We start from the raw sequence: 27,543 nt of genomic DNA on the forward strand, positions 1-27,543 counted from the left end.
TGATTCAATTCCTTGTTCAGATACTGTGAAAGCAGAAATTTTCATAATTGTTTAAATTTAGCTATATTTACATGGCAAGGCCCTACATCTTGTGAAAATTAATCCTTGTGTAAATATTCATCACTAGTATAATTCAAATTCAAGTAGGATCCCAGTTTTACCATTTTGTGAATATTAAACCTCGCGAACATACTCGAAATTTAAAATTTGTGAAATTTTGACCCAGCGAAAATATGTCAGCATATGCCATTACCTTTAATCACACTGTGCATCAAACTACCTGTTACAAGAAGCTGTCCAACTCTGATGTTAACCTGAATGACAGACATTCCGGTCCTTTGGGTCTTTTACCTGTTGTATATTGTCTTTTCTAAGGTCATTTTCCTCCTTTGCCTGCAAGACAATCTTAAATATATAACAAAGATACACTTAAACCCTTACCCTACTAAATTTCTATTATGAACTTGTCAATCTTCCAATTTTGACAGTAAAGGGCTGCTAACCAAAAAGAATGGCGACCAGTGCAGGTCTTGATCAGACTACACGGATGTGCAGGCTGATCATGTTCTGTACTGGCTGCAATGGCAGAATCAACTTTGTCCAGCAGGATAAGGATTAACTGACAAAATTATATCTTATTTATATATTTCTCTCTTTATTAAATGTGACAGCCTAGAAGCATCAAAGTGACTGCCAACATTATTTAATAAAGCCCAGTGTGATTTATATATGTGCCCTTTTTACATCTCACAGATATTTTTCTAGATATTAATATAAGAAAACTAGATGCCCATGGGCAACATGTCAAGCCCCTAACTGCGACCAGGCTTGAAAAAAAATTATACATGCATAAAAGGTTCATGTCTAATTTCATTGTTTTATATATATTAAATATACCTTTCACCAAGCTAGCTTATCCTGTCTACACAACAGGTAAAACGTTCTATCAGGTTGTTGCTTCAAATCTGTACAGATCAGTTGTATTTATTTCATATGGCTACTGAGCAGGCTTGTAGTGTCTGGGATTTCTAGAGAAGCAAACAAACATATTTAATCTTATTCTAGCTAAATTTAGAGCCTAGTCTAAGAATGCTGAATTAAAGTTCTGATATTTAGTCTCTTATATATGCATTTAATCCGCTATGCAACTCCTTATATCTCACAACAAGATGCTGCAAAGACCTACAGGCCTGTATGACTAACTTCTGTTAAAATGTTGAAAATCCGGGCAAGTAAGTTTTGACTGCGGACAAGTAGATTTGCAAGTCTCATTTGTCTGTGTACAAGTGAAAAATATTGGATTTCAGAAAGGAAACTGCAGGATTACTATAATAAGATTAGTAAGAAAATATTTTGATTACCACATTTTTGTATGTATAAATCATTCTTGTCAATACAAGAGGCTGAAAGGAAACTGCAGGATTACTATAATAAGATTAGTAGAAAATATTAACTGAGTTACTTCCCTTCAATCATACAATCAATTTTCTAGTACTGTATAAAATCAGTTCTTGTCAATACAAGAGGGCCTAGATGGCCCTAGGTCGCTCACCTGAGAAACACACCATAACACACCATAACAGTGTAAACATGCTTGACCTAGTGATTTCATGGAAAAAAATTATTCTGACCAATTATCATTAAAACTAGAGCAAAAATATTGAGTATAAATAAGTATTTTCTTTAATTTGACCTGTGACCTAATTTTTGACCCCAGAGTACGAGACCCATATTCGAACTTGACCTAGATTTCATCAAGACTATCATTCTGACAAAATTTCATGAAGATCAATTGAACAAGAGCTCGTCGAACACGAAATGCCCCCCTTGATGCATGCAGTAATTGCACAAGGAACAGAAATTATATGCTCACTGTAAACAAAAGTTCTACCATTCTGGTTTAATCTGACCTTGACCTTTAACCTAACAAGGGATTACAGAGTGATCTTGGCACCATCCACTGAGCCATTTTTGAATGTTCCAAATTTCAAGACTAGTTCAAGGTAAAAATCAAGGTCAAATTTAATTTTGGTACAAAACAATGTGTATGTGGTCCAAATTTGAAAGCTGTGGCTTGAGAAATGAAAAAGCAGGTCACTATATCAATTTCAAGGTCTAGGTTCATTTTGGTAGACAGAACTATGCATGTGCTTCAAATTTGGAGGTTGTAGCTTGAGAAATGTGAAAGTAGGTAATAGGTAAAAATCAATGTCAAATTTCAATTCAGAACACAAAAGTATGCATGCGGTCCAAATTTGAAGCTTGTAGCTTGAGAAATGTGAAAGTATGTCACTAGGTCAATCTCAAGATCAAAGTTCATTTCGGTACACAAAACTATGCATCTGGTTCAAATTTGAAGGCTGTAGCTTGAGAAATGTGAAAGTAGGTCACTAGGTCAAGATCAAGGTCAACTAATGTCAAGGTTCATCTTGCCATTCAAAACTATACATTGGTCCAAATTTGAATGATGTAAGTTATGGACATGAAGATTCTAAGTTTTTCCCTATACAAGTCTAAATGAACCATATGACCCCTGGGGCGGGGTCATATTTGACCCTAGAGGGATAATTTGAACAAACTTGGTAGAGAACCACTAAATGATACATTACAAAATATCAAAGCCATAGTCTTTGTGGTTTGGACAAGAAGATTTTCAAAGTTTTTCCCTATATAAGTCTTTATAAACCATGTGACCCCCAGGGTGGGGGCATATTTGACCCCAGGGAAATAATCTGAAAAATCTTAGTAGAATACCACTAGATTTTGCTACATACCAAATATCAAAGCCCTAGGCCCTATGGTTTTGGACAAGAAGATCAGAAACCGTTTTAACTGTTCCTGGCCAATGTGACCTTGACCTTTGACCTAATGACCTCAAAATCAATAGGGATCATCTGCTGGTCATGGCCAACCTAACTATCAATTTTCTTGACATTAGACCCAAGCATTCTTGAGTTATTGCCTGGAAACCATTTTACTATTCCTGGTCACAGTGACCTTGACCTTTGACCTACTGACCTCAAAATCAATAGGGGTCATCTGTTGGTCATGACCAACCCCCCTATCAACTTTCATGACCCTAGGCCTAAGCGTTCTTGAGTTATCGTCCGGTAACCGTTTTACTGTTCAGGGTCACTGTGACCTTGACCTTTAACATACTGACCTCAAAATCAATAGGGGTCATCTGCTGGTCATTACCAACCTCCCTATCGACTTTCATGATCCTAGGCCCAAGTGTTCTTGAGTTATCATCCGGAAACCATTTTACTATTCAGGGTCACTGTGACCTTGATCTTTAACATACTGACCTCAAAATCAATAGGGGTCATCTACTGGTGATAACCAACCTCCCTATCAACTTTCATGATCCTAGGCCCAAGCATTCTTGAGTTATCATCCGGAAACGGACTGGTCTACATTCCGACCGACCGACCTACCGACAGACCGACCGACATCTGCAAAACAATATACCCCTCCTTCTTCCAAGGGGGACATAAAAATACAGCCTCTATTGCAAACACAAGGTCTTTCTTTGATTTGACCTAGTGACCTACTTTTTGACCCAAGATGACCCATTTTCAAACTTGGCCTAGATTTCATTAAGGTTATCATTTTGGACTTAATTTCAGGAAGATCAACTGAAAAATACAGCCTCTATCGCATATACAAGCTTTTCCTTTGATTTGACCTATTGATCTACTTTTTGACCCCTGAGGACCCATATTCGAACCTGACCTAGATTTGATCAAGGCAATCATTCTGACCAGAATTCATGAAGATTAATTGAAAAATACAGCCACTATCGCATACACAAGGTTTTTCTTTGATTTGACCTAGTGACCTAGTTTTTGACCCCAGATGACCCGTTTCGGTACTCGGCCTAGATGTCATCAAGGTAATCATTCTGACCAAAATTCATGAAGATTAATGGAAAAATACAGCCTCTATCGCATACACAAGGTTTTTCTTTGATTTGACCTAGTGACCTAGTTTTTGACCCCAGATGACCCGTTTTGGTACTCGGCCTTAATGTCATCAAGGTAATCATTCTGACCAAAATTCATGAAGATTAATGGCAAAATACAGCCTCTATTGCATACACAAGGTTTTTCTTTGGTTTGACCTAGTGACCTAGTTTTTTGACCCCAGATGACCCATTTTCGAACTCAGCCTAGATTTCATCAAGGTAATCATTCTGACCAAACTTCATGAAGATTAATTGAAAAATACAGCCTCTTGCATACACAAGGTTTTTCTTTGATTTGACCTAGTGACCTAGTTTTTGACCCCAGATGACCCATTTTTGAACTCGGCCTAGATTTCATCAAGGTTATTATTCTGATCAAAATTCATGAAGATTAATTGAAAAATATAGCCTCTATCGCCTACACAATGTTTTTCTTTGATTTGACCTAGTGACCCATTTTTTGACCCCAGATGACCCACTTTCAAACTCGGCCTAGATTTCATCAAGGTAATCATTCTGACCAAATTTCATGAAGATCAGTTGAAAAAAAACAGTCTCTATCACATACACAAGGTTTTTCTTTGATTTGACCTAGTGACCTGGTTTTTGACCCCAGTTGACCCATTTTCGAACTCGGCCTAGATTTCATCAAGATCATCATTCTGACCAATTTTCATGAAATCTGTTGAAAAATACAGCCTCTATTGCATACACAAGCTAAATGTTGACAGACAGACAGACGAAAGACGACGAACGCCGGACATCGAGAGATCAGAAAAACTCACCTGAGCTGAGCTAAAAAGGAGTAATCAAAGCCTTGAAATGTCTGATGGTTGCGGGTTTTTGGTAGATTTATTTTCCGTCTAAATGCCAGTCTATGAATATACACGAATGAGAAACAAATACAAATTTAATGTGCCTCATATCTAAAATGAACTCTGCCTGACCCAGCTTGTGATGTAACCATGGGCTGGAATACCTCATCATTGATAGATCTTATATAATCTAAATTTCAGTGGAAGTGGATACAGGTTTAACAAGAGCTGTCTCCATAGGATGACACATGCCCCCGATGGCACTTTGAATGAATAGTTATGGCTGATGTTAGAGTTTAGGACCTTTGACCTACGGAGCTGGGTCTTGGGCGCGACACGTCGTCTTACTGTGTCACACATTCATGCGTAGTTATTTTAAAATCCATGCATGAATGACAATGATATGGACCGGACACGCCCATCAATGCACTATCATGAAAAATGACCTTTAATGTCTAAGTGTGACCTTGACCTTTGAGCTACGGACCTGGGTCTTGCGCGCGACACGTCGTCTTACTGTGGTACACTTTCATGCCAAGTTATTTGAAAATCCATCCATTGATGACAAAGATATGGACCGGACACGAAAATTGCGGACAGACCGACAGACTGACAGATGGTTCAAAAACTATATGCCTCCCTTCGGGGGCATAAAAAGAACTGCTTGTTTATTGATAATTCATCCGCATTGTTCATGAATGGGACTATTTTGTGTAGCACATTAACATCCTTTGGATGTGATTTGGAATCAAATAAAGATGCTATGATTGTCAGAAATACACTTTAACTTTGGTAGCGGGATAAACCCACAACAAATAACCTAACTAAGTAGTCAGCCAAATGAGTGGCACAATGTGACTGTTTATGGAAGACGGCTGCTGAAGTTAAGTTAGAACAAAATCTAAATTTAGTAAGTCAGCAGACTGGCTGCTATAAAGCAAGCAGTTGTTGAGTACAGGTGGCTTCAAAGGTAATCTTTGGTAGTCCTTGTGCATCAAATTACTCTTTGTTGCTTCTGGCAAACTCAAGATGTCAAAATTTTTCACACATTTTGCAGCCGAAATGCATTGGTTGATCTAAAAATTTTGTACGCCGTGAAAATTATGTGGTCTATTTCTCGATTAATATCTTACATGTCTGTTTGTTGTCTTTTTTTTTAATTTGATAATGAGATTAATTATTGGTAAAGATTGAATAGAAGTTTATATTGAAATATTAAATATTATATCAAATATTGATCAATTACTGCTTGTGTTATATTCAAGCAAGTATGTTATTACTTATTACATCTTTTCTGCTGGATTGAGAAGATAATTATGAGATCTTTATATTTCAACCAGCAGTTGTTTGCATGTTAGACATGGCCAAACCCCCCCGCCGGGCATATTATAATTGAAGGCTAAAGTTCCTGGCAAGTTAGTGTCTGAAAGTATTAATTTTGGGGAAAGCTTTGAAGAACCATTTAGTTGTGGTCCGCATCAGGGGTTTTAAAGATGTGGAAGAAAGAATAAGTTAGTGGTGAGGTGGTTTACTGCTACATTTTATTAATTTTCATGAACAGTATAGCTATGATGTTTTTCTATTTTTCTACTGTAAAAAGAAGGAATGGAAAGCTAACAGGGAACATGAGTGCCAGAATGTCACAATATATGCCCGTCACAGCAAATTTGTTTACTCCAGCAGCTGTATTTGCAAATGGAATTTTCATTTTGTGGTTGTTTAGTAATCATTGTAAGTCTTTTGTTTTTCTAAGTCCACAAAAAAACTCCTTACCAGGTAGAGATATCTTAAAATACACCTAAAATTGGAAAATAACATCCATGTTGTACCACAGAAAAGTGGTCTTGTTTTTTCCCTACAGTCAATTAAAAAATAGTTACAATATAAGTTATTTATAGTAACAACTAAGGGAAGTTAAAAAAAATAAAAAAAAATTGTAAGTCCACATAAAAATCTTTACCAGGTAGAGACTGGTCAAAATACACCTCGAAATTGGATGTAGCATGCATGTTGTACTACAGAAAAGTGGTCTCGATTTTTCCTATGACTAGTAATGAAACAGTTACAATAAAAGCTATTTAAAGTAACAACAAAGGGAGGTAATTCTAAAGAAGGGAACTGCGCATGACACTTCGTCTCATGATGGTGTATAATAGTGCCAAGTTACATCAAAATCCCTCCATGCATGAAGAAGAAATGCTTTGGACAGTCATTCTTGTATCTGACCTTTGGCCTCTAAGTATGACCTTGACCTTAGACCTAGGGACCTGGATCTTGCGCATGACACTCTGTCTCGTGGTGGTGAACATTTGTGCCAAGTTATATCAAAATCCCTCTATGCATGAAGAAGATATGCTCTGGACAAGGTTTTCATTATTGTATCCTTTGACATCTAAGTGTGACCTTGACCTTAGACCTAGGGACCTGGTTCTTGCGCATGACACTCCGCCTTGTGGTGGTCAACATTTGTGCCAAGATATATCAAAATCCCTCCATGCATGAAAAAGATATGCTCTGGACAATTTTTTTTAAGAAAATATGATAAAGGGGAATAACTCAAAAAATAGGCAAGGTAGAGTTATTGTTCTTGCATACTGCACTTCCTCCCAGTTTAGCTGTTATCTTTTCTTGCAATTTCACTTCATCTCTTATAATAGTTGTTCCCAATCATCTCTCGCATCACAAGAGACAAGGGCCATATTGATTTGTTTACACAATTTTTTTTTCAGTGGGTACATACCTGGAATTCTTACCTTATACTATGACAATTCCACTGAGGCCATACATGTGGAACACAAATCTGTGCAAAACAATGTGTACTTCTTGCTGTGTCTCTGGCATACTGCTGATAGCTCTGCCTCATATATTTCTCTACAAAAGAAAATTTCCTCATATGATGTACAGAAAGTTAGTTTATTAATGCCAAGAATATAAGACAATATTAACAATTCAAATGTGTTACCTATAAATATGTGTTAGGCCACACTGATTTGATTACAACGGATTTCCCGCTCCATTTTTTTTTTTAAAAATCAAAATTTTTTTTTTTTTTAAATCAGCTTCCGCTCGCTCCAGTTTTTGCAGACTGCTTTCAAAATTTCAGAGTGGGCATTTTTATCACTGTGAAGCGGCATGAAGTAATAAAATTCAATACTTTTTATCATTATTTTCCATTAAAACACCAGCACCCAATTGTATAAAGCTTGGTTAAATTAACCCTGGGTTAAACACTAACCTTTGGTTATCTTTAACAAATTCTAGTTAGCTAACCAGTTTGGTTACCGAATTGTATAAACCAAGATAACCAAATGGTTAGTTCACCAAATTGGATAAAATTAACCACTGGTTAATTTAACCAATCTGTCCCATCATATATGGTATTTTGATGCTTCCGGTGACGTAATTTCCGCGGAACTTGTCAAGGCAGAAGACAAAACAAAACATGGAAGTTTCAGCAGCAAAGAAACCAAGAGTCCTCTGGAGCAAAAAACATTATGGACATGTATAAATTATGATCATTAAGACCCTCCACAACCTAGTGACATACTTTTCTGTCCCACATGAAATGCGTGAAAATTATTCTGATAATCATGATTGGTATAATACTGCTATTCTTTAAGATGATATGTAGACAATTATGGCAATGCCTGAATTATTGTATGTTAACAACATAATCTCCAAACTTCTTCAGTCAATCTTTTTCAGTATAGCGCCTTCGGTTCTTAAAACATAGACAGGCTAACTTTTACACTGTAGAAACGAAATGCAGTCTAAGCTCAGCTGTGTATATCACTGCAGAAAATGGTTCCGTATACGGGAGTGTACGCATTCCGTATACTCCTAATATACGGGCGTATACTGAAACATTTTTCCCGTATATGGAACATTCCATATACGGGAATCCCGCATTCTTTAATTGGACATTCATGTTTTTCTCACATGGATCTGTTCATTCATACTTAGCATAAATACGTTTCAACAGTTTATGTCAGTATTCAAAGTTAGGCATTGTCAAGGTCCAAAAGTATGTTTAAGACGTAGCTTTTGATCATACTTTCAGGAAAGATAACTTTTATATGATATTCGTATATTAGACATATACGGGACCGTATACTCCTGTATATGCAGATAGTTTTCGCAGTGTATGTTGCTATAAATTTGAGCCGCGCCATGAGAAAACCAACATAGTGTGTTTGCGACCAGCATGGATCCAGACCAGCCTATTGCAATCAGAGAAACCGTTAGCAAACAGCATAGATTCTGACCAGACTGCAAACTATGTTGGTTTTCTCATGGTCCGGCTCATATTATTTTAATTTTAATACATTTAGACATTTAACACATTGTGTCCTGGCTTTATATAATATTACGTCACTGTCAATTTGAAACTATAAAACTTTTTGTGTAAATCAATTACCATCATGAATACAAAAGAATAGGCTACAGTTATTATAAGTTAAGTACTGCGGCTCTTCAAAGCCCATTTCAATTAGAGAAACCGTTAGCGAACAGCATGGATCCTGACCAGACTGCGTGGATGCGCAGGCTGGTCTAGATCCATGCTGGTCGCAAAACAACTATGTTCACTTTCTCATGGCATGGCTCATTTTAATAAATACATCATAGATAGATGTGAATATTCCCATTTGACAACAATTGTTTAAGAAGAATTACACTGTAAACAATACCACTCAGCAACAACATAATTATGCACAGTCATAAATGAAATGAAGTTAGTTTTAATATTGTATAATAAAAGTTTTCTTTCATCACTTTAACCCCAATAGAGAACCCCTGTTAGAAAGGGGGGCAACTATTGTGCAGTACAACAGTATACATACCGCAATGATTACAAGTGGCCTGGACATTTATTGAATGATAGCGTTTTCTGTTTATGTAAGCTGCCTCTTGATTTTTCGGCGGAGAAATTATTCTAACGTGTGCTGTCTACACAACCAACAACGCCAGAAAATGTCTGATTTTATAAAATCCCTGTTGAACAGTCCTTCTTTCGTCATCCGTCGTTGGAAATCTCATGTATTCGTCCTTCAGAGAAAATGAAGTGTTTGTCACCCTGGTAATAGTCTGGGACACAGTGGTAATATCGACACCAAATGTGTCCCCTATTAACTACAGAAAGCACCCAGATGCAAAAAATCTGAGTGCGATGAGTATTTGCTGTGGTATAGTCAAAGAACAATTCCGATTCATCCCATGTCGAAGTCGATCCCCAATGAGATCCTGCAATCTGTCCAAATTATCAGATCCAAATATGTTCACCGTTGTCGAAGTTCCTCACTGTCCAAGTCGTCAGTTTGTCTGTTTATTCATCTAAACTGTCTAGTTCTGGCTTTTGGTAAAAGGCAGACATTTCATATCTTGGTTAACTTTTAACCAGTATCAGAGAGGTTGGTTAAATTTTATCAGAAACTTGCTCTGGTTAAATCTAACCAAAATTTTGTACAATAGGAAAACCAGAATTTTAACCAAATTGATAATTAAACCAGCAGTTAACCCACTGGTTAAATTTAACCAAGCTTTATACAATTGGGTGCAGGAGAACATGTTTTAGGCTCTGTATTGCACCAGTATGCAAAATTGACAGCCGATATGACAGTTAAGATTGTGTAAATAAATCTTGGAAAGGTCATTATTTTTTGCGAGTCATTTTCTTCTCAAGCTCATTATTTAAAACAGTGTCGTCTAATAATAATTGGTGATAAGAACAAAGGTTTTGCTGTGATCCTTAAAATTATACACATGTATCAGCAATAACTGGGTAGCAGTTAAATCATGAATAGGTGGTATAATTCGATTTGGACTACACATTCAGTGTTACATCATGGAAATTTGATTCCGTATGTGTGATACACACAGTAACTGTTTCAGACAGCTATGGTAATAACGATTCTATCATCACAAATTTGTTGCGATTACAAATATCTCAGCAAGGCAGTAGGTATTGTTAACAAACTGCCAATTTCGCAAAATCTCTTAGTCGTAAAAAAAAACAAGAGCACCGCCTTGCGGGTGCTGACGCTCATCTGATTTTTTTTGTGTAATAGAAATATTGTCCTACCCATGATTTTCTAAGTCTAAAAAGGGCCATCATTCTTGCAAAAAGCAGGATAGAGTTATGTTTCTTGATGTACAGTGTCCACTTATGATGGTGAAAAACTGTTGCAAGTTTTAAAGCAATAGCTTTGATAGTTTATGAGAAAAGTTGACTTAAACATAATACTCAACCTAGAAAATGATTTTCTAAGTCCAAAAGGGGCAATAATTATTGCAAAAAGCAGGATGGAGTTATGTTGCTTGCTGTACAGGGTCAGCTTATGATGGTGAACAAGTGTTGCAAGTTTCAAAGCAATAGCTTTGATAGTTTAAGAGAAAAAGTTGACCTAAACATAAAATTAACCAAAGAAATCATATTTTTCTAAGTCCAAAAGGGCCATAAATCTTGCAAAAAGCAGGACGGAGTTATGTTTCTTGCTATACAGGGTCAACTTATGATGGTGAACAAGAGTTGCAAGTTTTAAAGCAATAGCTTTGATAGTTTAGGATAAAAGCTGACCTAAACATAAAACTTAACCAAGAAAACTGATTTTCTAAGTCCAAAAGGGGCAATAATAAATCTTGCAAAAAGCAAGATGGGTTATGTTTCTGATGTACAGGGTCGCTTATGATGTGAACGAGTATTCCAAGTTTCAAAGCAATAGCTTGTAGTTTAGAGAAAAGTTGACCTAAACATAAAACTTAACCAAGAAATCTGATATTTTCTAAGTACAAAAGGGGCCATAAATCTTGCAAAAAGCAAGATGGAGTTATGTTTCTTGCTTACAGGTCAGCTTATAATGGTGAACAAGTATTCAAGTTTCAAAGCAATAGCTTTGATAGTTTAGAGAAGCTGACCTAACATAAAACTTAACCAGGCAACGCCGACGCCGACGCCGACAACCGCTCAAGTGATGACAATAACTCATCATTTTTTTTCAAAAAATCAGATGAGCTAAAAACACGGCTTGTATCAAATATTCAGACATTTTAATACTTTTTGTACACAAGAGTAGAATTAAGTTCTCATACCTACCCAGTCCATGAATCCATGATGATCAATGAGTGCATACCTTACACGAGACCAAATGGCAAAAACAAGTGATAGAACTGAACAAGTCTGTTTGCACATTCTTAGGACAAATAGAGTAAGAGCAATGGAAATATATACATGTGTTTGTATAATACAATCTGACATTTGCAAAATACACGTTTTTGTTTTTGAGTTTATTTAGGGTTTAAGCCTTTGACATCCGCACACTCACCTATTCCAAAAGTTACGTAGAGCAAGAAGCATAATTCATAACTGGTAAGAAATAAAGTATTGTTGACATAACTTCGATTTCTGCTATATACTGCATGAGAGTAACAACTTTCTTATTCTTATGTAGTGACATAGAATCCAAGGAGATACCCTTTGTTTATGTGGCTAGGGCACTGGTTTGTCTAGGATGCAAACTTAGCTAACACATTCGTTCTATACACTAGAAATATAGTTAAGTTGCCAGATTTTCTTGTACCCACCTGTAGACTCTTTTAGCTTGTTTACATCTCATATTACAATGTAGTGCATCCTGGTAAACATAAAGATATATTGGAAACAGTTGTTGAGTGGCTGCCATGTATTTTTGGGACAGTTCGTCATTAAACCTGTATGTAAGGATCTTTGGTTCTTTTATGGTCTTCCAAGCCTTTTTGATATGTTTTGGAAGTGCTTGTTAATTTTTGTAACAAAGTTTTTTGTTGTTTTTTTTCTCCAAATCGCTCCTCGCCCACTCCAAAAATAGGAGAAATCCAAAAAAATATTTTTATTTTTATTTCGCTCGTCCGCTCCTAAATTTTTTGGAAAAATTCCAATTACCAAGAAATTAATTTGGTGTGGCCTTACCTATAAATGCAAGTCTACATCAATTATATATGAAATTTTAATGGCTGTTAAGCTGGAAATATTTCAAGGGTTATGAAGCTCCACTGGTGGGTTACTTATCTCAGTGTGTTATATCAGAATTGTGTATTGTAGCAGTTGTTCAAAGTGTGATGTGACACTTTGTTAAAACAATTAATCTTCAGACAATTGCTTTCTTTGTTTTCAATTTTGTTCTTTCTGAAACTGACAGCAGCATTGGACCAACTGAAACAAGTGACTTAAGAACTGCTGATCAGCAATTACACAAAAAAAAGACAGCCATAGTAGCCCTCAGTCACTCACCTGACATCATATACTATACGATCTTGAATAAATGAATGACATTTTGATCCATGTCTGGTTACAAAATTCAAATGTGTTTAATATAAAAACATAAAAACAGGTTCAAGTACCCCTATTTGAACAAACCTGAAGGAAGACCATACAAAAATGCTACTGACCCAAGTTTATTGAAGCTCCCCCAAGCAGTTCAAGGAATAGTCATATACAGTCATTTCTATTTTTAGCTCTAGTGTCCCCTTTAAGGGGCTAAGTGTCGCTTTTTAAAGAAATTTAAAAAGAAGACTTAATTATAAGAATACTACAGCCCAAGTATCATGAGAGGAAGTTGATTAGAATTATTTCTATCTATAGCTCTAATTTCCATATAAAGGGCAAAGCGCCCACATTTGTACAAGATAAAGAGAGGACCTTTTAATATTGCTATGTGGAGTTTGATGAGGACATATCAAGTGGTTCACAAGAAGAAGTTGTTTAAATGTATTACTATTTTTTGAACTTTCTTCCCCCAAAAGGAACAACGCATCCCAATTTGATCAAATTTGAAAGAGAATCTAATTATGATGCTGCAGACTAAGTTTGATCAAAATACACAGCAGGTTCTTGAGGAAGAACACATTTAAATATTTTGCTTTTTTTTGGAGCTCCAACAGACCCTCAAAGGAGTCAAGTGTCGAGATTGAAACATATTTGAGAGAGGATACTACCATGATGGTACAGAAGTAGTTTGGTGAAAATTCATTCAGCACTTCTTCTAATGTTTTTTTTATTTTCAACTCTGGTTGCACCTAAAAGGGACACAAAGCTCCCAATGGAATAAGTGCAAGAGAAAACCTTATAATGATCCACCAAGCAGTTCATAAAAAGAATTTGTTCAATGTTTTCTTTTGTTTTTTTAGCTCTGGCAGCTCATTCAAGGCGCCAAGTGCCCCCAACCTTTTCCTGTCTGAATGAATTTGAGAAAGGACCTTACAATGATGCTACAGGCCAACACTGATGAAGATCTTTATACAATTAATGAGACGAAATGTTTAAATTTTTTTTTTCTATAATTAGCTCTGTTAGCCCTATAAAGGGACAAACTGCTCACATTAGAACAGATCTGAGAGAAAATGTTACAATGACAATACAGAGAGAATCTAATAATGATCTATCGGCCCAGGTTGATGAATATCTATCAAGCAGTTCATGAGAATAAGTCCTTCAAATTTTTTCTTCTATTTTTAGCCCTAGCAGTCCGTCAAGATTTCAGCAAATGTGATGATCTTTCAAACAATTCATCATGCCCTCTCACTATGACTGCCATAGTAAAATGAAGTATTATTCAATTCTTTTCTATTCTACCTCAGTATGGAACAGTACAAAGACAATTTTTAAGTCTGAGTCAAATTAAGGGCCATAACTCCAGTAACAAGAGCTGTCCGTAAGACAGCACACTCGACTTTTCTGTGCTTGACTCAGAATTAGAGCTTTGCCAGTAAAAGGGGCATAAATCTGTCAAAATTCTAATCAGAGTTAAGCAGATTGTTTCTTATTGTGTAGTCTTTGATAGTAATTAACTATTTTAAGGTTCAAGCTGCTAGCTTTGATAGTAACAGAGATATTGGACATTATATAAAACTTTAACCAAAAAATTCTAAGTTAAAAATGGGCATAAATCTGTCAGAATTCAAACCAAAGTTATGGGGATTTTTCTCCTGGTGCAGAATTTGATAGTTAATAACTATTTCAAGTTTCAAGTCAAAAGCTTTGATAGTAACAGAGATATTTGACTTTATCAAAATATTTAACCAATTTTTTTTTTTGTTTGGTTTAACGTCGCACCGACACAATTATAGGTCATATAGCGACTTTCCAGCTTTGATGGTGGAGGAAGACCCCAGATGCCCCTTCGTGCATTATTTCATCACAAGCAGGTACCTGGGTAGAACCATCGACCTTCCGTAAGCCAGCTGGATGGCTTCCTCACATGAAGAATTCAACGCCCCGAGTGAGGCTCGAACCCACATTGATGAGGGGCAAGTGATTTGAAGTCAGCGACCTTAACCACTCGGCCACGGAGGCCCCTTCTTTAACCAAAAAATTCTAAGTTAAAAAGGGGCATAAATCTGTCAAAATTCAAACAGAGTTATGGGGATTGTTTCTTCTGATGAAGACTGTGATAGTAAATAACCATTTCAAGTTTTAAGTCAAAATCTGTGACAGTAACAGAGATATTTGACTTTATCAAAAACTTTAACCAAACAATTCTAAGTTAAAAATGGGCATAAATCTGTCAAAATTCAATTGAATGAAAATAAATGATCTGAAGGAATCTAGTACGGGTCACCCGAGGAATATTCAAATCAGACCAGGACTTTCCCAATTAGCCATACTAAGAAAACTTGCACTGCCCCCTGACAGTCATGTTGTTTTTTGACACATCAACATGGCTTGGAGGAATTCTGAAGATCGAGTGTTGCCCATGAACCATTTATCCCAAATTATATAGAAATCTGGGTAGTGGTATGGAGAGAAGATTCCAAAATTTTACGTACAGCCTTGAAGAGAAACTAGCCCCACTTCCTGGCAGTCATGAATTTTAACGAAACACAAGAGCATCGTCTTGTGGGTGCAGATGCTCATCTAATTTTTTTGTCTCTGTATAAAATAATTTTCTAAGTCCAAAAGGGGCCATAATTCTTGCAGAAAGCAATGTAGAGTTACGATACTTGCTGCGCAGAGTCAGTTTTTAATGGTGAATAACTGCTCCAAGTTTTAAAGCAAGAGCTTTGATGGTAAAGGAGAAAAGTTGACTAAAACACAAAACTTTACTAAGTAATCTGATTTTCTAATTCCAAAAGGGGCCATAATTCTTGCAAAAAGCAAGATGGAGTTATGTTTCCTGCTGTAAGGAGTCAGCTTTTGATGGTGAATAAGTGTTGCAAGTTTCAAAGCAATAGCTTTGATAGTTTAGGAGAAAAGCTGACCCAAACATAAAACTAAACCAAGAAATCTGATATTTTTAAGTCCGAAAGGGGCCATAATTCTTGCAAAAAGCATGATGAAGTCATGTTTCTTGCTGTACAGAGTCAAATACTGATGGTGAACAAGTGTTGCAAGTTTCAAAGCAATAGCTTTGATAGTTAAGGAGAAAAGCTGACCTAAACATAAAACTTAACCAGGCAACGGCGACACCAATGCCGAGGCCGATCAAGTGATGACAATGACTCATCTTTTTTCCCCCAAAACAATCAGATGAGCTAAAAATGACTTGAAGGAATTTGGTAGAGGCCACCCAAAAAGCATTTCCTTCAAATTATTTTCAAATCCAGTCAGATTTCAGATGAATTTATGATCCTAGGCCAAATTGTTCTCAAATTATTATCCGGAAACCATTTAACTGTTCCGGATCAGTGTGACCTTGACCTTTGACCTACTGACCTCAAAGTCAAACCTGACCTGCATTTTATGATGTTACACCTGTGTATTAAAAATTATTTAAATCTGTGAGGCCTTTCATAGGTTATTGCATTTTATTACGGAAACCATGAAAACCATCAAACTGGCTGACCGACCGACAAGCTCACTCCTATATACCCCCCAAAACTTCCTTTGTGGGGATATAATTACCTAAAAGCTTTTGCAATCTGTCTTTATTACTGTGAAAAGTAATGCCAAGTTACTCGAGAATCCATGTAGCCATTGCCAATTTGTTGACTGGAAAGAATGGGATAGCCTGACAGACTGGTACACACATCACAGTCCTATAGACCTGAATAAATATATGGTATGGTAGCAGTTAATTGGTTATGAAAATACAATGTTGCATTTATAGAAATTACTGAAGCATCTATCTATTCTAAAATGCCAATGTACTTCATACTCAATCCAAAACTATAAAACTGATTACATTCTGAAAGGTGACAATTTCTGTGAAAGCAAGGGCATTTTAGTGTTGTTTTTTTAAAATCTGAGTTGGCTCCCTTGAACTGTAAAATTTGTTTTATGAATGAAAGATGAGTTTGTTTGTTTTTAACTGATAGTATCTGTTCAGCTATTCTGTAACTCTAAATGCAGCTTGTAAGTGGTAAATGATTCTAAATATAAATTATCTGGTTGTTTATTAATATTTCTATATGACTGCCATGAAATCCAAAATTCCACAACAGTTCCCTCATACAGCATGTGGAACAATACCTGCATCTCTTCAGTTCTGAATTAATAGTCTGTAACCATTCTGCTTGACTGACAAAGAGAGATTTTTCAAAATGTTTATAAAAAACATAGAAATATTATATGCATATAATTATAAGGAGCCACTGAACAATTTAATAATTACCTTAAATCTCCTACATGTACCTTAAAATTAGGGTCAAAATATTTTCTTATTATAGTAAAATTTTATGCAAAGTTTGTTGAAAGTGAATCCATGCATGTAAATAAAATATTTAGACTGAACAAGAAATATGACCTTAAATCTTTTTATCTTAAAATTTTACGTCACTTAAGCCTTGCTTGAAATTAATTCCTCAATTTAAAATTCCATTCACTAAGTGCTTTTAAGTGTTCTTTTTAAAAATTGAGTTACCTCTCTTCAATTGTAAAATTTGTTTTGTCTTTCAAAAAACTTAAAATAATGGACCTATAATAGTGTACCTCCTTTTAAAGAGTATTTAATTCCTACCATAAACCTACTTTAATTTTTCAGGAGGGTGTAGGCTTAAGCCGCACTAGGACCAAACTTTTTTTCTTTTTCTTTTTTTTTTCTACTAAGTTAAACTTTTTTTCAAGATTTATTACTGATTGTACAAAAGTGGAAATTTTTCATTTGATAAGCAATTTCTTGCTGTTTAAAGTGAATCTCACTTCTGATATGGAAGGGTGCAGGGTTAGACATCTTTGAAAATACTAAGTAATATGCAGTAAAAAGTTCTTTATTTTGCTTTTACTCATTTACTCTTTAGTTTACATATTGTGGAAGAAATGTAGGTAGGCTTTACTTCTGCCACATGGTTATTTTTGAATGTAGAAAGCAAAATTTAAAACAGTCTCATAGGCCTCAGCCATAAGTTTCAGTGTTGGAGCAATGTTCTGTCTGATTAAAACCTTTTACTTAAGGCTCCCTAAAAAAAAAATTATATAATTATATATGCATTTGTATATGCATTTTATAATTGTTTACCAATACTTCTAGTAGCTAGGTTTCTTTCATCAAAGTTATTGGTGTAATGAATTCTTTGCGAACATTTTGTACAGTGGTTATGACTTTGAAATCTGTCCCTATTTGAGCTTGAGGAAATACCATAAATTATACAATTCTTTTTTTTAAATTACACGGTAAAAGTTGCAACACAGTGCAAAACAATGTTAACTTTAAGATTGTATCAAGTTAATGTAATTTTTTAAACATTACTTAGTGTTATTTCTAGAGCTCAAAAAGGGCAGGGTGCTGTCAAAAAGGGGCATAGGGCTGCCAAAAAAGGAGCAGAGTGCTGTTTTTAACAGGAAAGTTACCATGGTTGCGTTCCCAGATGTTTATAGTTATGTATTCATAACATTTATGATTATTGCACACTTATCAAAGAATAAAGTGGTAAATAATATCTTCCCAAAACCAGTAACAGAGTTTTCAAATGGGTTTTTACATTACTTTGTACTTCTGGTCATAACATTCAAGCCTTTTTCTTAAAAATGTCACCAAGGATGTCAACTTGAAATAGTGGACGCCTTAATATATGTATACAAGCTTGATACTATGCAACATGTTACAACATAATGAAAAGGTCTGTTTCAGGTCATATTGTAAACTAACATTTAACAAAATTCATTTTACATTGATTAGGTCTTTTGTCAATATTTCATTGACAGAAAAGTGCTATAAAACTCTGTACAAAAAATATCCAAAATGAGCTATCCGGATACTGGTACACTTTTGGAATGTCATTTGAAAGTGTTTTTAACTTTGTTAACTTGATGCAATAGGGTTAACCAGAGTTAGTTCCTTGTATTTTGATGTTACTTATCATAAAAAATATGCTGACTGTCAGCTTTTTTGAAGGAATTACGGAAAATTACATACAACATAGGGTGTAAATAGAATTGTGAACAGACTTTGCTTTTGGTGGCAATAAACAGTTTTTTCGCAGGCCCAAAACAAGTTGTGGCGCCCTGAATAACCAAACCAGTCTGTAACTGTATTGAAGCACACCTGAAAAAGAAAACATACATTTTTGGATTCACAATGGCTGATTTCATTCAAAACATAGTCAAAGAAATTTCCATCTGTCACCTTGGGTATAACTAAGGCTGGACCTCTGTTGAAAATGGCCACAAAATCTGGTGATAAAAACACACAAAATTGTCAAACTTCAAAAATCCATAGGAACTTCCCTGCAAATGATAGAATCATTTAGTTTACTGCTCTAGAATTCCAAGACACACCAGAATCTGAAAATGTATTCAAAGGTATGTGCCATCTGTACCGTTTTTGAGCTATTTACAATCTACTGAGGCCCCTGTCAAATGAGCGTCTGTTTTCCTGACTAGCTGAAAAAAGACATAGTTTCGCATTCACCGCCATTTCTCAGCAGGTACTCACAATACATCATTGACTGGCTGAACATTTAATTTTCAATGTCCTCTGATTCTAATGATTTACAGAAAACTTTCATTCATTATTATTTACATGACCAATAATCTACCCAATTTTCTAACTTACCTTAAATTTCTCATTTTGACCCTGGCCAATTCGACTGCAAGGTTAGAAACTGTTTACTGCCTCCTTAAAGAGATAATATATAAATCTTGCCTGATAACCATTATTCTACCATATTCAAGCAGTACTACTGTCATGTAATAAAAATAACTATAAAAACAAACCTGGTGTTGAGTTTTCTCTGTGCATTATGCATTTTACTAACACGATAATCTTGGGAAATTCCAAGCAAGATTTAGCCATAAACATCTACTAACAGTATACCTGTTTGAAAGCTTCCCTTTCTTCTACATCTTATCCAGGATATTTGTGACCCCTTGATTCTTCCTTCTGTATGAGTAGAAAGTCTGAAAATGACATTTAAATGCTCAGGACACTTACCCTTCTGGAAAAACAACAAAATATGTATGTGACTTGGCTAAAATTTTCAGCTTTTTTGAGCGTTTTTCGTCATTTCTGGTTACGACAACTGACTGTTTCCCTTTAGAAATATGTCAGCTATATGCCTTCACATGCCTAAATGAAGTAGCAACTCTTTAACTAGCACCTTATAAATGTAAAGATAACCTAAAGCTGCTGTAAGAGAGACTGAAACAAGAGCTGTCTCCATAGGATGACACATGCCCCCGATGGCACTTTGAATGAGTAGTTATGGCCGATGTTAGAGTTTAGAACCTTTGACCTACGGAGCTGGGTCTTGCGCGCGACACCTCGTCTTACTGAGTCACACATTCATGCGTAGTTATTTTAAAATCCATGCATGAATGACAAAGATATGGACCGGACACGCCCATCAATGCACTATCATGAAAAATTACCTTTAACGTCTAAGTGTGACCTTGACCTTTGAGCTACGGACCTGGGTTTTGCGCGCGACACGTCGTCTTACTGTGGTACACATTCATGCCATGTTATTTGAAAATCCATCCATCGATGACAAAGATATGGACCGGACACGCCCATCAATGCACTATCCTTTAATGTCTAAGTGTGACCTTGACCTTTGAGCTACGGACCTGGGTCTTGCGCGCGACACGTCGTCTTACTGTGGTACACATTCATGCCAAGTTATTTGAAAATCCATTCATCGATGACAAAGATATGGACCAGACACGAAAATTGCGGACAGACTGACAGACCGACAGACGGTTCAAAAACTATATGCCTCCCTTCGGGGGGCATAAAAATTACCTTGTATTTAAAGGGAAGTAATCCATCTGGTCTTGTTTGAAAACTAGCAATACTGTCCAAAGACAAACAGTCCACAGAGTGTCAAGAACCTCATTAATAATGTAATCCGAGACCAAAGACCCTGATAAGCCAACTCTGCTTTCAGTTTTTGTAACAATTACCCAGTGATAAGCCACTCCAAATGCAGCAACTTTGTCTTTTGGTAGAATCACTTAGGATTTAGACTCCACTGTGAAATAGTGTACTGAAATTATTGTAAAAATCTGGATTAATCTACAATTTTTTTTTAAAGGAAATACCTTGAAAAGGAAACACAGCTACAAGCATTCTCACGGAAAATGTAGGACTCAGTTTAAAAGTGGCAATGTAGGAAAGCAGAAGCAAAATTTACCTATTATGAATGTTGAAATGACTGACACTCCAGACCTTTGACTGCAGCGACTGAACACTACTGAAGCAAGGGATGTTCTTTATGTTTCCGAAAATGAAAACCCGGATACTACAACTGTAAATACACTTCCATACAGGCTAAGACCTCAATCTGAAACAAAGCAGAACAAAATTCTAAATGGTGACATAGATGAAAACATTATTGTTAACATTGAAAAGTTAAACAGATTATTCAGCTGGTCCATAAGTGTAGCTGTCCTTCTATTTTTGTAAAAACTAATAAAAGAAAGGATTAACAGTAATGCTGTCAGCTGTATGTAGTACCTGCAAGTTTAAAACACCAACACTTGAAATGTCAGATACAATATCAACTTCAAGAGGTCCAACTTCAGGGGCACTGAATGACATGTTACTTTTGCCTGTGATGAAATCGAAAGTTGGCATTGAGGATTTGTCATTAGTTATGTCTTGTCTGAATACAAAACCATCAAGTAAGCCATGCCTTCAAAAAAGATGAACAAATTAAGTGAGAAAGCGACTGCATTGAATGAACAAGCAATGTTTGAAAATCAAAGGTACGTAAAGCGTGTGTCTGAAACTGCCGGAACAAACAATGGCGTCCACATTCAATTCAACGTCTCATTTTCATAAAGACCTCGTGGAGGCTTCGAGGCTGCACAACAAAGCTTCGGAGTCACAAATGATCTCTCAACATCTAGATCTCTACCTATAGCTACTGCCATTGCTAACAAGCACTGCAGAAAAAAGAATTGCAATCATACAAGTAACTGCACAAAAAAACTACCAATCAGAGGCCTCAATTTCTTCCAGTGAGCGATCACTCCTACACGAAAGCCTCGACAAAATAACACAATCTGGACTAGTAAAAATACAATCCATAACTATAGATGCAAGCACACAAGTAGCAAAGGCTATCAATGGCTACGAACACTTGAAGAAAACATACGTTCACTGAAACTGCAAAATATTCTGAGACACTACACAAAATCCATCTACATGCAGAAACTTGCTGCTTGCATCCGTGCCAGGGTACAACTAGAGTTACAGCATCTCAGAGCTATAAAACTTCATGGGCAACACTTTGTACACAGTGGCTGTTTAGCCATTAAATACATTACACGATGTCTAAGCGGTAACCACAGATTCTGTCGGGAAAACTCAGCAGTGTGCATTCACCACCTACATCTGGTGTATCTGATGAACATAACTATGGACTTGCAATCTAAACTTTTACAAAAACAGTAGTATAAATAACAACAACAACAACAACAAAACTTGAAAACTGGAACTCTTCAACAGTAAGAGAACATGCAAATATCAAGATATATTACTGATGTTATGCAATATACAGAAGAACACCAGTTACCAGGAATGCTTTTGCTAATTGACTTCTCAACGGATTTTGACTCAATTTCTTGGACATTTATGTAGAAGGTCATAAGATTTTTCAATTTTGGAGAAAATATTATAAAATGGATTAAATTATTTTATACTGATATTGTATCAAGTGTAACCATTAATGGGCATTTATCAGATTGGTTCAGGGTTCAACGTGGCTGCCGTCAGGGAGATCCCCTTTCCCCTTATATTTTTATACTTTGTGCTGAGATATTAGCAATTTTAATTAAACAGAATGAAAATATTAAAGGAATCAGATTAAACAACATCGTATTTTTACTATCCCAATATGCTGATGACACTACTATAATGTTAGATGGAACTGAAAAGTCTTTGAAAAATACCATGCAAACTTTAAATGTTTATGCTAAACTTTCAGGTCTTAAAATCAATGTAGAAAAAACTAAAGCTATATGGATTGGTTCAATGAAAAAAAGCAACTTAAGCATTTGTCCTGAACTCAATTTACAGTGGGAATCAGAATCTTTTAAGTTACTTGGAGTTATTTTCACTGTTGACCTGAACAACATTATTGAAACTAATTATTTGTTGAAAATTGAAGAAATTAAGAGATTATTTATTCAGTGGTCAAAAAGAAAAATCACTCCAATTGGCAAAAATGTGGTGATTAAGACTTTAGCATTACCAAAAATAAACCACCTCATTATGAGTCTACCAAACCTAGGGCTGTCATTGATTGGGTCTTAGGCATATCGACGATACCGATATATCAGAAGACAACAAATATCAACGATATATCGATTATTAAGTTAGATTAACAATCTATTTGTTCGTATGCATACTATATACCTTCCTGTAAATGCTATTTTTAGTTTTATTGCCTACTTTTCATATTACTGTTTGATTGTGTTGTATTTGTATTTATGAAATAAAAAAAATAAATAAAAATTAATAAAATCTTTCATTTTTATTTTGCCTTCACTTCTCTTTTGCATTTATCCAAACTTACAACTTTGTGAACTTAATAGTTTTTGAGGGTCTGAGTGTTTATCTAGATAGTTTTTTCTCTCTGTAAACTATCGATTTTTGAAAATGGGAATCGATAATCGATCGACAAAAAAATATCGTTGATACATCGATATTGTTTCTATCGATGACAGCCCTAACCAAACCCTAGTGATGAAATTGTCAAGACAATTCAAAATATGTTTTTCAAATATTTGTGGTCTGGGGGCCCTGACAAAATAAAACGTAATATCATAACTCAATCATATGAATATGGAGGACTCCAAATGGTAAATCTGGAGGTTTTCATGTCAGCTTTGAAGATAACACGGCTTAGAAGATACCTTTAAGGTCCATTACTAAGGGAAAGTGAGTTGGCAATTTTTTTCATAGCCAGTGCATAGACTTCTGCAAGACACTTAATAATGAAGATTGGCAGGTCAAAATTTACAGAAGGTCTTTGGAACTCAAAGAAATGTATGTGTATTATGTTGAAATTTCAATGAATCGACAGAATGACCCCCCAGGTCTTTTTAACTTTCTTCATACTTCATAGAAAAATAATTGTACATATACTGCGATTTATTTCGAATTTCTACATACCAACTTTCATTTTCCAATAAAATGAAATAGTTTCTGTGCTTTTTAAAAGAAATTAAAATGTTCACTTTCCTTAGTATTGGACCTTTAATTACAAAACTAAATATTTTAATCTAGTGAAAGATATATACCCTTTCCTGGAAGATTTGACAAAATATGGAAATGATTTTTTGAAAAATAAAGTAACTACTGTCGTCAAAAACATGTTCTGGAAAGATGTATTCATAGGTTTCACACAATTGAGCTTACAATGCCCAAACTCATGGAGTGAATTTTGCTCCTTACCTGTCTGGTATAACAGTATGTTTAAAGTTGGAAGAACAAGTATTTGTTTTCCAAGATTTGTAAGAAATGGCATTATTTTAGTTAATGATTTCTTAGATGCAAATAGAAATTTCTTGTCCTTTAATGATTTTATTAATAAGCATAATATAAACACAAATTTCCTACAAAATCAAAATATTTTAGAAGTTTTCTTAACAGTCTGAGAATTCCTCATCATGCAAAAAAAGAAGACAGTCCTGTACAACCTTTGTCAGTCAAAATTGTCAATAGTAAAAAGAAAGGTTGTAGATTTATTTATGACTCACTGCTAAAATCTAGTAAGTTTCCATGTTCTAATAGAAAATGGTGTGAAGAATTAAACCTGAATGTTAACTTTAATTGGTCATCTATATATAGACTCCCATTTATTGTCAGTAAGAATTCAAAGTTTCAGTGGTTCCAGTACAGAATAAACCATAGAATACTAGGAACAAACTCTGTTAGAAAAAATGGGCATTAAAAACAATAATTTGTGCACTTTTTGTAGCAGACAAAGTGAAACTATAAAACATCTGCTATGGGACTGTGAATTTACTACTGCTTTTTGGAATGATGTAAAAAGATGGCTAAGGGACAAATGTACCAATTTAAATACAAACTGGTCTATTGTGGATGTGATTTTGGGAAATGAAAAATTTAGTCAAGCTACAACAAATCTAATTTTAGTGGCTAAATATACAATATTTAAATGTAGAATGAATAATATATTTCCAAATATAGTGATGTTCAGAACCGAAGTGGAATTTTTATTGAAGACAGAGATGTTTAATGCCAAAAAAGATAATAAATTAAATAAATTCAGAGAAGTATGGAGTGAATATGCTTCTTTACTTTTGAATAGAGATTAATTAAATATTTAGAGGTCTATTATCTTTTTCCAGGCTGCACTGAACTTTTTCTGTTCATCTATTTTTTTCTCTCCCTTTTTCACCTTCAGTACTTATAGTTTGCTTTTTGTTTTCCACTTCGTTTGCTTTTTGTCTTCCACTTTGTTCAAGGGTCCATTTTACTTTGTAAATGAGTCTTGCAACAGACTCTCACTGATCTTGTCTCCTTTATAACATGTTTGTGTTTTTTTTCCGCCCTTATATGTCTTCCTATATCATAAATTGACAGAAGTAGTGGTATCCTTTTACTGTTGTAGTGTACTGTCTTGTTTATGTGTGTATGTGTGTTATCCATTTTTTTTTTCATTTTGTGTAAAAATTGGGTAGACATTTATTCATAAAAAGTTAACATTAAGATCTGTCAAACGTAACATGGAAATTGCCTAGTTTGAAATGCTTTACTATTATCTCTTAGATAAAAGCAACTTCAATGTAATACAGTTGTATCATTCTCCTTTCACCATTTATAACAAATTAACGTCTAATAGTAAAGAACTTATTTTATAATTTAGTATCTCCCTTACTGGTTGCTTGAAAATACATATTTTTGGTTTACATCTTAATCATTGCCTAGCTTGGCAGGGTTGGTTTTACGTTTGCTGGCTGTGTAGAGCATTGTCTAACTACATGGATGTGCAGGCTGATTGTGATCTACACTGCTTGCGGGTGTGGGGCCAAGAGAGTCCAGCATGGTGCAATCTGATGGGCGTCTGCATTGATCTCTATTCAGCCAGTACCTTTTTTGGTAAATACCCCTTAGAATATGGTGCAGTCTGATGGTTATTGCATTGATGTCTATTCAGCTAGTACCTTTTTTGGTAAATAGCCCTTAGAATATGGTGCAGTCTGATGGTTATTTGCATTGATCTCTATTCAGCCAGTACCTTTTTTGGTAAATACCCCTTAGAATATGGTGCAGTCTGATGGTTATTTGCATTGATTTCTATTCAGCTAGTACTTTTTTTGTTTGGTAAATACCCCTTAGAATATGGTGCAGTCTGATGGTTATTTGCATTGATCTCTATTCAGCCAGTACCTTTTTTGGTAAATACCCCTTAGAATATGGTGCAGTCTGATGGTTATTTGCATTGATCTCTATTCAGCCAGTACCTTTTTTGGTAAATACCCCTTAGAATATGGTGCAGTCAGATGGTTATTTGCATTGATCTCTATTCAGCTAGTACCTTTTCTGGTAAATACCCCTTAGAATATGGTGCAGTCAGATGGGTGTTTACATTGATCTCTATTCAGCCAGTACCTTTTTTGGTTAATTACCCATTAGAATACTTATTAATATGGTACTCCGCCCAAGATTGGAGAATGACGTCCATATAGAAATTTAGCTGTCTTTATATAAAAAAATTAATAAGAGGTAGTATGTAAAGTTATGATATTTTAAGTAGTTCCATATCAAACATTGTTAATGTAGTCTTTTCAAAACCATAGAGCTTGTATGTTTTTATATTTATGTGATTTGTGGAATAAAATATATGCCCATAAAAAAAAGAAAAAAAGAAGAAGATATATTACTGGTAAAAATACATCTCCCATATCTCCGATGACCACTACATTCTTTACATAAAAGACATGACTTTCTATTTTTGTTAACTGATTGTGGTTCATATGAGAGGTGTGATACTTTAATGCAGTCAGTTATGACACATGAATTTGACTGTCAAGCTGCTCTGTTGGATCAGACAGGTAAAATGCTAGGTGGTGACATAACAGCTTAACCCATTTTCCATCTAACATGGTTCTGACATAGCCAAAGCCATATTGCTCACACAGTCCGGGACCATATCAGACATTGGCTGACATCCTCACACTTACTGAATAAACTGTTTCTAAGTTTTTGTAAACACTCATTGTCATGACTTTTTGTTAAAAATTAAGAGGCCATAATCTGTTCTGAAATTATTTTTTTTTAAAAATCACTAAATTTTCTACAAAATATACTTAAAAACTATTTTATTCTTGATATTTTTTTCAGGCTGATTGTGATCTACACTGGCTGCGGGTGTGGAGCC

General features: G+C 35.2%; 1 long non-coding RNA gene and 1 pseudogene across 1 annotated transcript; one reads left to right on the top strand and one right to left on the bottom strand.

Annotated features, from left to right (window-relative positions):
- Positions 1-256: 256 nt before the first annotated feature.
- On the bottom strand, positions 257-17,211 carry LOC128555461 (uncharacterized). Its single transcript, XR_008370070.1, has 4 exons — positions 16,655-17,211; positions 7,536-7,653; positions 898-1,028; positions 257-393 (listed from the first exon to the last, which is right to left on the bottom strand). It is a non-coding gene; the product is annotated as an uncharacterized LOC128555461 (long non-coding RNA).
- A 5,837-nt stretch (positions 17,212-23,048) lies between these two features.
- LOC128555438 (uncharacterized) lies at positions 23,049-26,388 on the top strand (annotated as a pseudogene).
- Positions 26,389-27,543: the final 1,155 nt, after the last annotated feature.

This window comes from Mercenaria mercenaria, chromosome 3 (genome assembly GCF_021730395.1).
Source record: "Mercenaria mercenaria strain notata chromosome 3, MADL_Memer_1, whole genome shotgun sequence".
Lineage (NCBI taxonomy): Eukaryota > Metazoa > Mollusca > Bivalvia > Venerida > Veneridae > Mercenaria > Mercenaria mercenaria.